Genomic DNA, 7,788 nt, shown 5'->3' with positions numbered 1-7,788 from the left:
CAGGGGACCCTGGAGTCCAGGCCCCACCCCAGCACCCAGCAGCGGGATGTTTGCAGCCTCCTCTCCACTCTGTTCTACCTTTTGCTTGAATCAGTTGCTCTGGGGGTTAAAGGCCACTGAGAGAGAGTCCCCTCGTGTGGCGCCTCCCCTGGGTCGAAAGGGCAGGGCATCCTTAGAGGCTCGTGGTAAGGAAGCAGACATTTCTCGACAGGGCTCTGCAGGCGGAGACCCTTGGCGGGTGCCCCCTGCTCCCACCCCCCACCCTTGAGGGACTGTTGGTGGGTCTGTTCCTTTCAAGAGCACACTGCATTGTTCTTGCAAAGACTGTTTTGTGGGTAGGTAATCTAGGAAGAGGAAGAAATCTTCCAATAATATAAAGGGGAAAATAAGGCCCCTAGTCCTGGCTGCTGGGCACCCCTCTCCCTGCCCAGAGACATCCCTGATCACGGTTTCTCTCCGGGATGTTCCTCGTACTTAGAGACAGCTGTAGGCGTCACCTTGTTTGTTCATTGGGCCCCTGAGTTATTTAAACAGCCCCTTCTGATGGGCATCTATGGCTGCAAACCAAGTGGCAGTTAATATCTGGTGGAGATATTTCGGTACGGCACGTAGAATTGCTGACGTACGAGATACTCGTTTTAAATCTTGATTGACGTTTACAACAAGTAAGTAAATAGCACATTCTGTTCCTGTTGGATCAGCCTGAGCAATATAGGCTGAGGGGCAAATTCGTTTAATCTGTGTGTGTAGAGTCTTTGTGTCTCATAGGAACTAGCCCAGCTCTTGTTTATCTTGGTAGGTAAGTCCCACGTGGTGGATTTTAAAAACGATTTGTTTACGTTGTGCCGTTTAATGAAATCCTTTTATTCTGATTCCACGAGCGTCTCTGAGATCAGAGTCTTGTCACCAGGGGTGCCCTGGGGGGTTAGCTGACAGAGCTGTCCTCTCTCTGCACTTTTTCTATTTACGATGCTGTCAATGGAAAGTTTCCCCAGAGTGAGAGCACAGTGTTACGTGACACCTGATCACTTTCTGTTGTTGGTATGTGGTTGATTGTGAATGTGGAATTTTTCTTGCTGCACGATTGGGTCTCAGGGTTTCCTCTAGGGAATGCTTGTTCATGTGCAAACTCCTGCAGGCTTTAGAAGGTGCTGCCAGGCCTGGCCTGCTAGAGCCTGGGTGCTTGGCCCGTGCCTGGCCTACCAGAGGCTTATTGGAGGGAAGGGCAGAGGTGCTGGGATAGTGGTGGTGCCACAGGCCTGCAGGATGCTGCACAATGGCCGGGCATCTCTGCAGAATGAGGTACTCACTTTTGGATGGAAGGCCCCAGCCCTTTGGAAATATTAATGCATCTCCCAGCAAAGCCAGAGCCTTGGGCCCAGGCCAAGGAGCACATCCAGGAAGCTGGGCCAGACCCAGGAACAGTGTACCATCTCCCAGTGCCTTGGGTTGAAGCTCTTGGGGCTCCAGGGTTGATGCAAGAGACACTCTTCTGGAGTGGGGGTGTTAAGGGCACTGGCTGGGGCCGGAGGGTGGGCGGGTTCCTCCTTGGGCCCCTAAGCCTCTCAGCTGAGGGAGGCATGTGCAGGGCTGAAGGCTGGCGAGACCCAAACACCCCCAGGGGGCAGTTCAGGGTATTGAGTTGGCCGAGGAAGTTGGACCTCATGGGGACCTATAGCCACATCAGAATCTTGAGAGCGATGAGGAGAAATGTGTATTTTAGACCCAAGTGAGGAGGTTTCTATGTGTAACAATGTCTTCTGGGCAGTTTAATGTGTCCATCTGGGTGATGGTCTCTAGCATGGCCACTTGGATGGGTGGAGTGTTTCTTCTCAGCATCTTTAGTGTGAAGCCCTAGACCCAGATTCAGCTGAACCTCTGCTTAGGGCAGCCGGCGTGGGCTCATAGTGCACGTTATGTGTGGAGCCAAACTACCGATGCCCGGGACCAGCAAGGACCCGTGTTCGGGGGATGGGAGGGCAGTTTCTGCAGGTTCCTACCTTGAGTACCAGCTTGTTCACACCCTTGTCAGCCTGAAATTGTGTGAGCCTGGCCTGGTCGCTGCTGGAGGCCACACACCCCGGGAGTTGACGATGCTGTCTCTGCTGTGTCTGGTTGTGGGGATGGTGGCCTGTCCGGATCTGGACACGTGTGTACATAGGATGGAAGATGAGGAGGCAGCCATGACCCCACGTGAGGCCTGCCAGTCCCACCCCGATCCTCGTTGTGGTCAGTGTCCACAGTGGTCACAGGGACGCAGGGGTGTCCTCTGGCTCGGCTGGGACGTTTCAGACCGGACCTCATCAGCCTCGTTCAAGGATGTGGTGGGATCTGGCCCTTCTGCCTCCTACTGCCTTGGGAGACCCTCTCTGAAAGCAGAGGATCGCTTCCTGGGCTCATCTCACAGGAAGAAGGTGGTAATCTTGTCACCTGCACATCTGTCCGTTTTCACCCAAACGCGTCCACTTGGCATTTGTGACCATGTCCGGTGACGTGCAGCCTGTACCTCACCCTCAGGATCTGTGCAGTGATGGGGTGAAGTGGGGGCAGGCTCCTTCCTCATCCCTGCCCTGCCTGTCCCCACCTGACGACAGCCCTCCCCATGGGGGGCCAGGAGCCCCATCTCTGCTTCACATTTCCTTGACCACCTGCTGCCGTGACCCTAGAAGGGATGGCAGTGATAGGGTGGTGGGACCCCCAATGTGTTGCCTTCTCCCAGGAGCCCCTCCGTGGCCGCATCAGTTGGGGCTGAGGCCAGATGTCCAGGTCATTCCAGGACCGAAAGGCTGCTCATCCTACCGTGAAGCGAAGACACAGAGGCGACAGGAATTCAGAAGAAAGTGTAAATATGAACTCCAGCTGGAAAGAAGACAGGTGCCTCAGTCTCATCAAAAAAGTTTCATCAAGAATGAACTGCTCACGGGAAAAGCAGCAGAATGTAGGGGTCCTCGGGGCTGGGTGGGCTCCATGGTAACAGGCCTCCATCAGAAGGAAAGGCCTCACCTGATCCAGCCACACGACTCCTGGTTCCTTTATTTCATTGTGACTGGTTAGCTACTCAGGAAGCTGGCGGTGGTTATTAGTGCTATGAGCACCAGTACTGATGGCCGTTATCTGTGTTAACGACCATTTACGTTGTCATTTGTGAAGCTCTAACGTGTATCACCTGGTTTTCTCAGTGAATTCACCCCTTTCATGAATGTATAAAGAACTTGTCTAGTTACCTACCAGAAAATCCTCAGAAGCAGTTGAATTCTTCAGAATTAGGGATTTGATAACAGCTCTAGCTTTTGTGGTTTTCAGTGTTAATTTCATGCCTCTTAATAAGCACTGAGAGGAAAAAATTTTTTAATCTAGAAAATGATAGGATATAAAGAGACCAGCAAAGAGAAGCTCCACCCAGGAGGAGACACACACATATATACAAACACACACATATATACACACATATACACACACACACACACACATATCAGAGGAGAAGATGCGGGTTACTGCTTCTCAGACTTTACCCCCAGGGTCTGGTTAAAATGCAGACTCTGATTCAATAGGTCTCAGGTAAGGTCTGAGTGTCTGCATTTCTAACGAGCTCCCGGTACATGTAGAGACAGAGGTGCCTAATGGCTAGTCGTCCACTGAGGGACAGACCACGGAGTGTGGGACCATTTTGGAATGAGACCATATTGGGTCACAGAGAGCCACCTTCCACCCTGCCTGCACCTCTGTACCTGCTGGGTGGGGGGAGGGAAGCCCTCACAGCTTTGGGAGAGACACGGTTGTGAACAGAAATTAGGTCAGTGACTTGGTGAATGGGAGCTTGTTGCTTTGAAGTTCTGGCCAGTGATTAGGGATTGCTTCCTGGTGGAGTGATTACTCCATCGTGTGTGTGTGTGTGTGTGTGTGTGTGTGTGTGTTTGTGCACGTGCGTCTGTGCTCACCACCAGACAGTCAGTGTGCCCCTGTTGTGAAGAAGAGGACCTGTGCGTGCAGCCCTTCCCATCTCGCCTGGGGTCAGCTGGGGGCGGTCAGGCGAGGCTGCAGGGCTCGGGAGCCCGCAGACCGTGACGCGTGAAGGCAGAGTGCGTTCTTTGGGGAAGATGTGGTCAGAACGCAGGGCGGCTACACTGCTGTGCGTGAGCTGCGGGCACCTCAGACTCAGCTGGAACAGTCAGGAGCTTGTGCAGAGGAAGGCACAGGCTGGGGAGCCAGGACAAGGGGCAGGCAGGTGGCCCCCGGGCCCGAGGCCTCCCTTTGCCATCCAGGGCCTCGTCCTCCAGGTCAGGGTTGGCAGTTTCCTGCAAAGGCCCAGGTGGTAAATGTCTCCAGCTTTGCAGACCCTGCTGTCTGTGGCGGTGACTTCGCTGTGCCCAAAGCAGCACAGACAGTACATAGATGGATGGTAGGTTACCAATAAAGCTATTTATGGATGTTGAGATGTCACGTTCATATAATTGTTTTATGTTCCAAAGTACTGTCCTTTTGATTTTTTTCAACCATTTAAAAATGTGAAAACCATTCTCAGCTTGCAGGTTACACATAGGCACAAGAGAGGGTGGGCTTGGCCATGGCTGGAGTTTGCAGATCCCTGACTTTGGACAGCATCCCAGTGGACAGAGCTTTCCCCATGAAATTTAAAAATTGGAATGAGATGGCTTGGCACAAAGTACAGCACGTTAAATATAATTAAATGCTGAATTAAATGGGAAAGAATGAAAAGAGCGGAATTATATTAGGGACATAAAAATCAACTGAAGCTATTCTAATTGTAAAACATGTTAAAAATAAATTTATTTCAAGTAGTGAGGGATGCTTTTCTTTAGCTGGTAAGAAACATCTTTTATAACAGGTCTTCTTAAGCCCTTGACCACACGCTTCACAGAAGAACATGCTGGATGCAGCTGGTGATGAGCGTCTTGTCACAGGCTCTTTTATTGCGTTTCCGTCATGTCTGACCCTCATAGAGCCCTTGTGAGTGGTCAGGATAGGTGATAGCCCTGTGTTACAGGGCAGTTCATGCCCCCAGAGCCAGGGTCCCTAACCCATGGGGACGGTGCCACCAAGGGGAGGGCCAGGGCTCCCGTCCAGACCCCCCTTTCAGAGATCCTGCTTTTGTTCTCACTTCCGCACGTAGGTGGTCCTTGGGGAGAACTGTATTCTGAATTGTCATTTTAAGTCACTTGGAAGGTGGAACTTTTTGGAGAAAGAAACCAGTGCTAGGTTGCCAGGTTGTCCGCAAATGACCATTCCTGCGATGATGCAGCAGAGCTGGCGTCCATGGCTGTGGTGAGGGTGTTGGGTCCTGGGGCTGAGAAGGAGAGTAGGTAGAAACAATTTTCTTTGTCCATGACTGGCTCTAGACAAATTCCCAAGTGGCCAGTGATGTCTGTGGCACCTTCTACCCTCTTGGCATCCTGTTATCCTGTGTCTGACCACCCGGGGCCCCCGTCCCTCCTGAAAAACTTGCCCCCCGGCCCGAGGAGCTCAGCCTGGCTCTGAGGATCTTTCTAGGACCAGTGCCTCTGCCCACCTCCAGAGGGAGTTCATTGGCTGCCGTGGGGACGGGGCTTTGGTTATTTTTAGAGGTTTCTTGGGGAGTCACCTATGGTGCCAGCTTTGAGAACCACTGTGGCCGCCCCCAAACCCCCCTACGTCTGGTGTAGGTGAGTCCAGCTGGGCGTCAGGGAGGCTGCAGTGGAGACCGCTCGTGCCCTGGCTGCTCCCACATCTGCATCCCCTTGGACTCCACGCTGGTACATTGCACTGATCAGTACGCTTGTCCTCTGTCTCCGTGACCACAGCTGCCTGAGGCCAGCCCATTGTTCCTGTCTGGAGCCGTGCTTCTCAGCTTCTCAACCTGTTACTTCGTGAACTACAGTAAAAACAAATGGCTAGAAAAAGGAAATGGAGAGAAAAAAAATATATAAAATACTGCCCCAGGCTTAAAAAATTTTTTTTTAAAAATTTTTATCAGAGTATAGTTGATTTACAATGTTCTGTTAGTTTCAGACGTACAGTAAAGTGAATCAGTGATGCATATACATTTATCCACTCTTTTTTAGGTTCTTTTCTCATATAGGTCATTATAGAGTATTGAGTAGAGTTCCCTGTGCTGTGCAGTAGGCCCTTATTATCTGTTTTATGTGTAGTATGTGTACATGCAGTCTCAATCTCCCAATTTCCCTCCCCACCCCCCTTATCCCCTGGTAACCATAAGTTTGTTTTCTACATCCATGACTCTACTGTCTTGTAAATAAGTTCATTTGTAACCTTTTTTTTTCAGATTCCACATACAAGTGATACCATATGATATTTATCTTTCTGTGTCTGACTTCACTCAGTATGACAATCTCTAGGTTCATCTGTGTTACTGCAAATGGCATTCTTTCTTTTTTTATGGCCGAGTAATATTCCATTGTGTATATGTACCGCATCTTCTTTATCCATTCCTCTGTCGGTGGACATTTAGGTTGTTTCGATGTCCTGGCTGTTGTAAATAGTGCTGCAGTGGACATAGGGGTGCATGTGTCTGAATTCTGGTTTTCTCCAGGTGTACACCCAGCAGTGGGATTGCCGGGTTGTCTGGTAGTTCTGTTTTTAGTGTTTTTAAGGAATCTCCATACTGTTTTCCATAGTGGCTGTGTCTGCCCCAGCTTTTGATGATTAGCTTCAGTAGATGTGCAGTCGCTCTTATCACTGGGGAGGCATCTCAGTTTTTGTCTCGATCTCAGCGAGGACAGGCGGGGAGACCAGTCGGGTCCACACAGCTGAGGAGCACGGGCTGGGGTGGGCCGTGTACACACTCCCTCTCCCGTGGACGGTCATTGCTGAAGCCCTTGGCGTGTAGGCAGAGGAGAAGCCGGCGCTGGTGGCAGAGGTGGGGAGAGAGCCGGAGGATGGTGCGTCCACGCTGTGCGCGTGGCTGGTGAGGCTCGAATGGTCCCTTTGAAGGGTGAATCCAGAGTCGAGGTTGTGCCTCAGCCCATGTCTGGTTCTCCCACGTTTCTTTCAATAGGTGCGTGATTTTAGCTTTTGTTTCAAAGTGAATGGAAAGGCCAGACGCGGTGTAGGGACCTTTTTAAAGCAGAGGAAAAGGCAGTAACTGAAATTTGCTTTTGCCTGGACTCACTCTTGTTTCTCTTCTCCAGCTTTCTTAAATTTCTAGCTTCTCTCGCTGCTTCTCTCTGGGCCGTCAGGAGACAGGGTGGAGAAGAGAGGGAGGGGTTCTTGGAGCCCCGAGTCATGGGGGTCGTGTGAGGGCCTCCCCCCAGCCAACCCACAAGATGCCAAGAGGCGCCTTTTGTGGACTCACACTCCCTGGCAGCTCTCCCAGGTAGGGACTCCCTGTCCTACCCGGGTGCCCCTCAGCCAGCGCTTCATCTTCAGGTAACAATTAAGACCTGGAAATGTGGTCAATGAGCAGATGTCGTTTCTAACCGGTACCTCTTTCCAGGTATCTGCACCTCCAGCCCGGTGGCTGTGACCTTGAGGTGGCTCGGAGGTACGGTGTCAAGTAGCTGCTGCTTTGATGTGTGTCAGATGGCCTAGCTGCACTGGCCTTTGTAGGAACCTGTGTCTACCCCTGAGTGCCCCTGGTCCCGGCATCCAAAGGCAGCTTCTAAACCCCTAGAACCTTCTCCCTGTGCCCTGTTGCCCCGACTTCTCTCCTGTGAGCACAGCCTCTGTGTTGAAGGCCGAGTTTGTTGTGTTCCTGGCCGGCTGCATGGGCCAGGGGCATGAGTGGTGCTGAGTCTGGGCAGTGCTGAGTCTGACCACCCGGCACGGGCCCGC

The sequence above is a fragment of the Hippopotamus amphibius genome, chromosome 9 (assembly GCF_030028045.1).
Source record: "Hippopotamus amphibius kiboko isolate mHipAmp2 chromosome 9, mHipAmp2.hap2, whole genome shotgun sequence".
Taxonomy (NCBI): Eukaryota; Metazoa; Chordata; class Mammalia; order Artiodactyla; family Hippopotamidae; genus Hippopotamus; species Hippopotamus amphibius.
The sequence above is the reverse complement of the archived record's forward strand: the minus strand, read 5'-3'. Positions refer to the sequence as shown.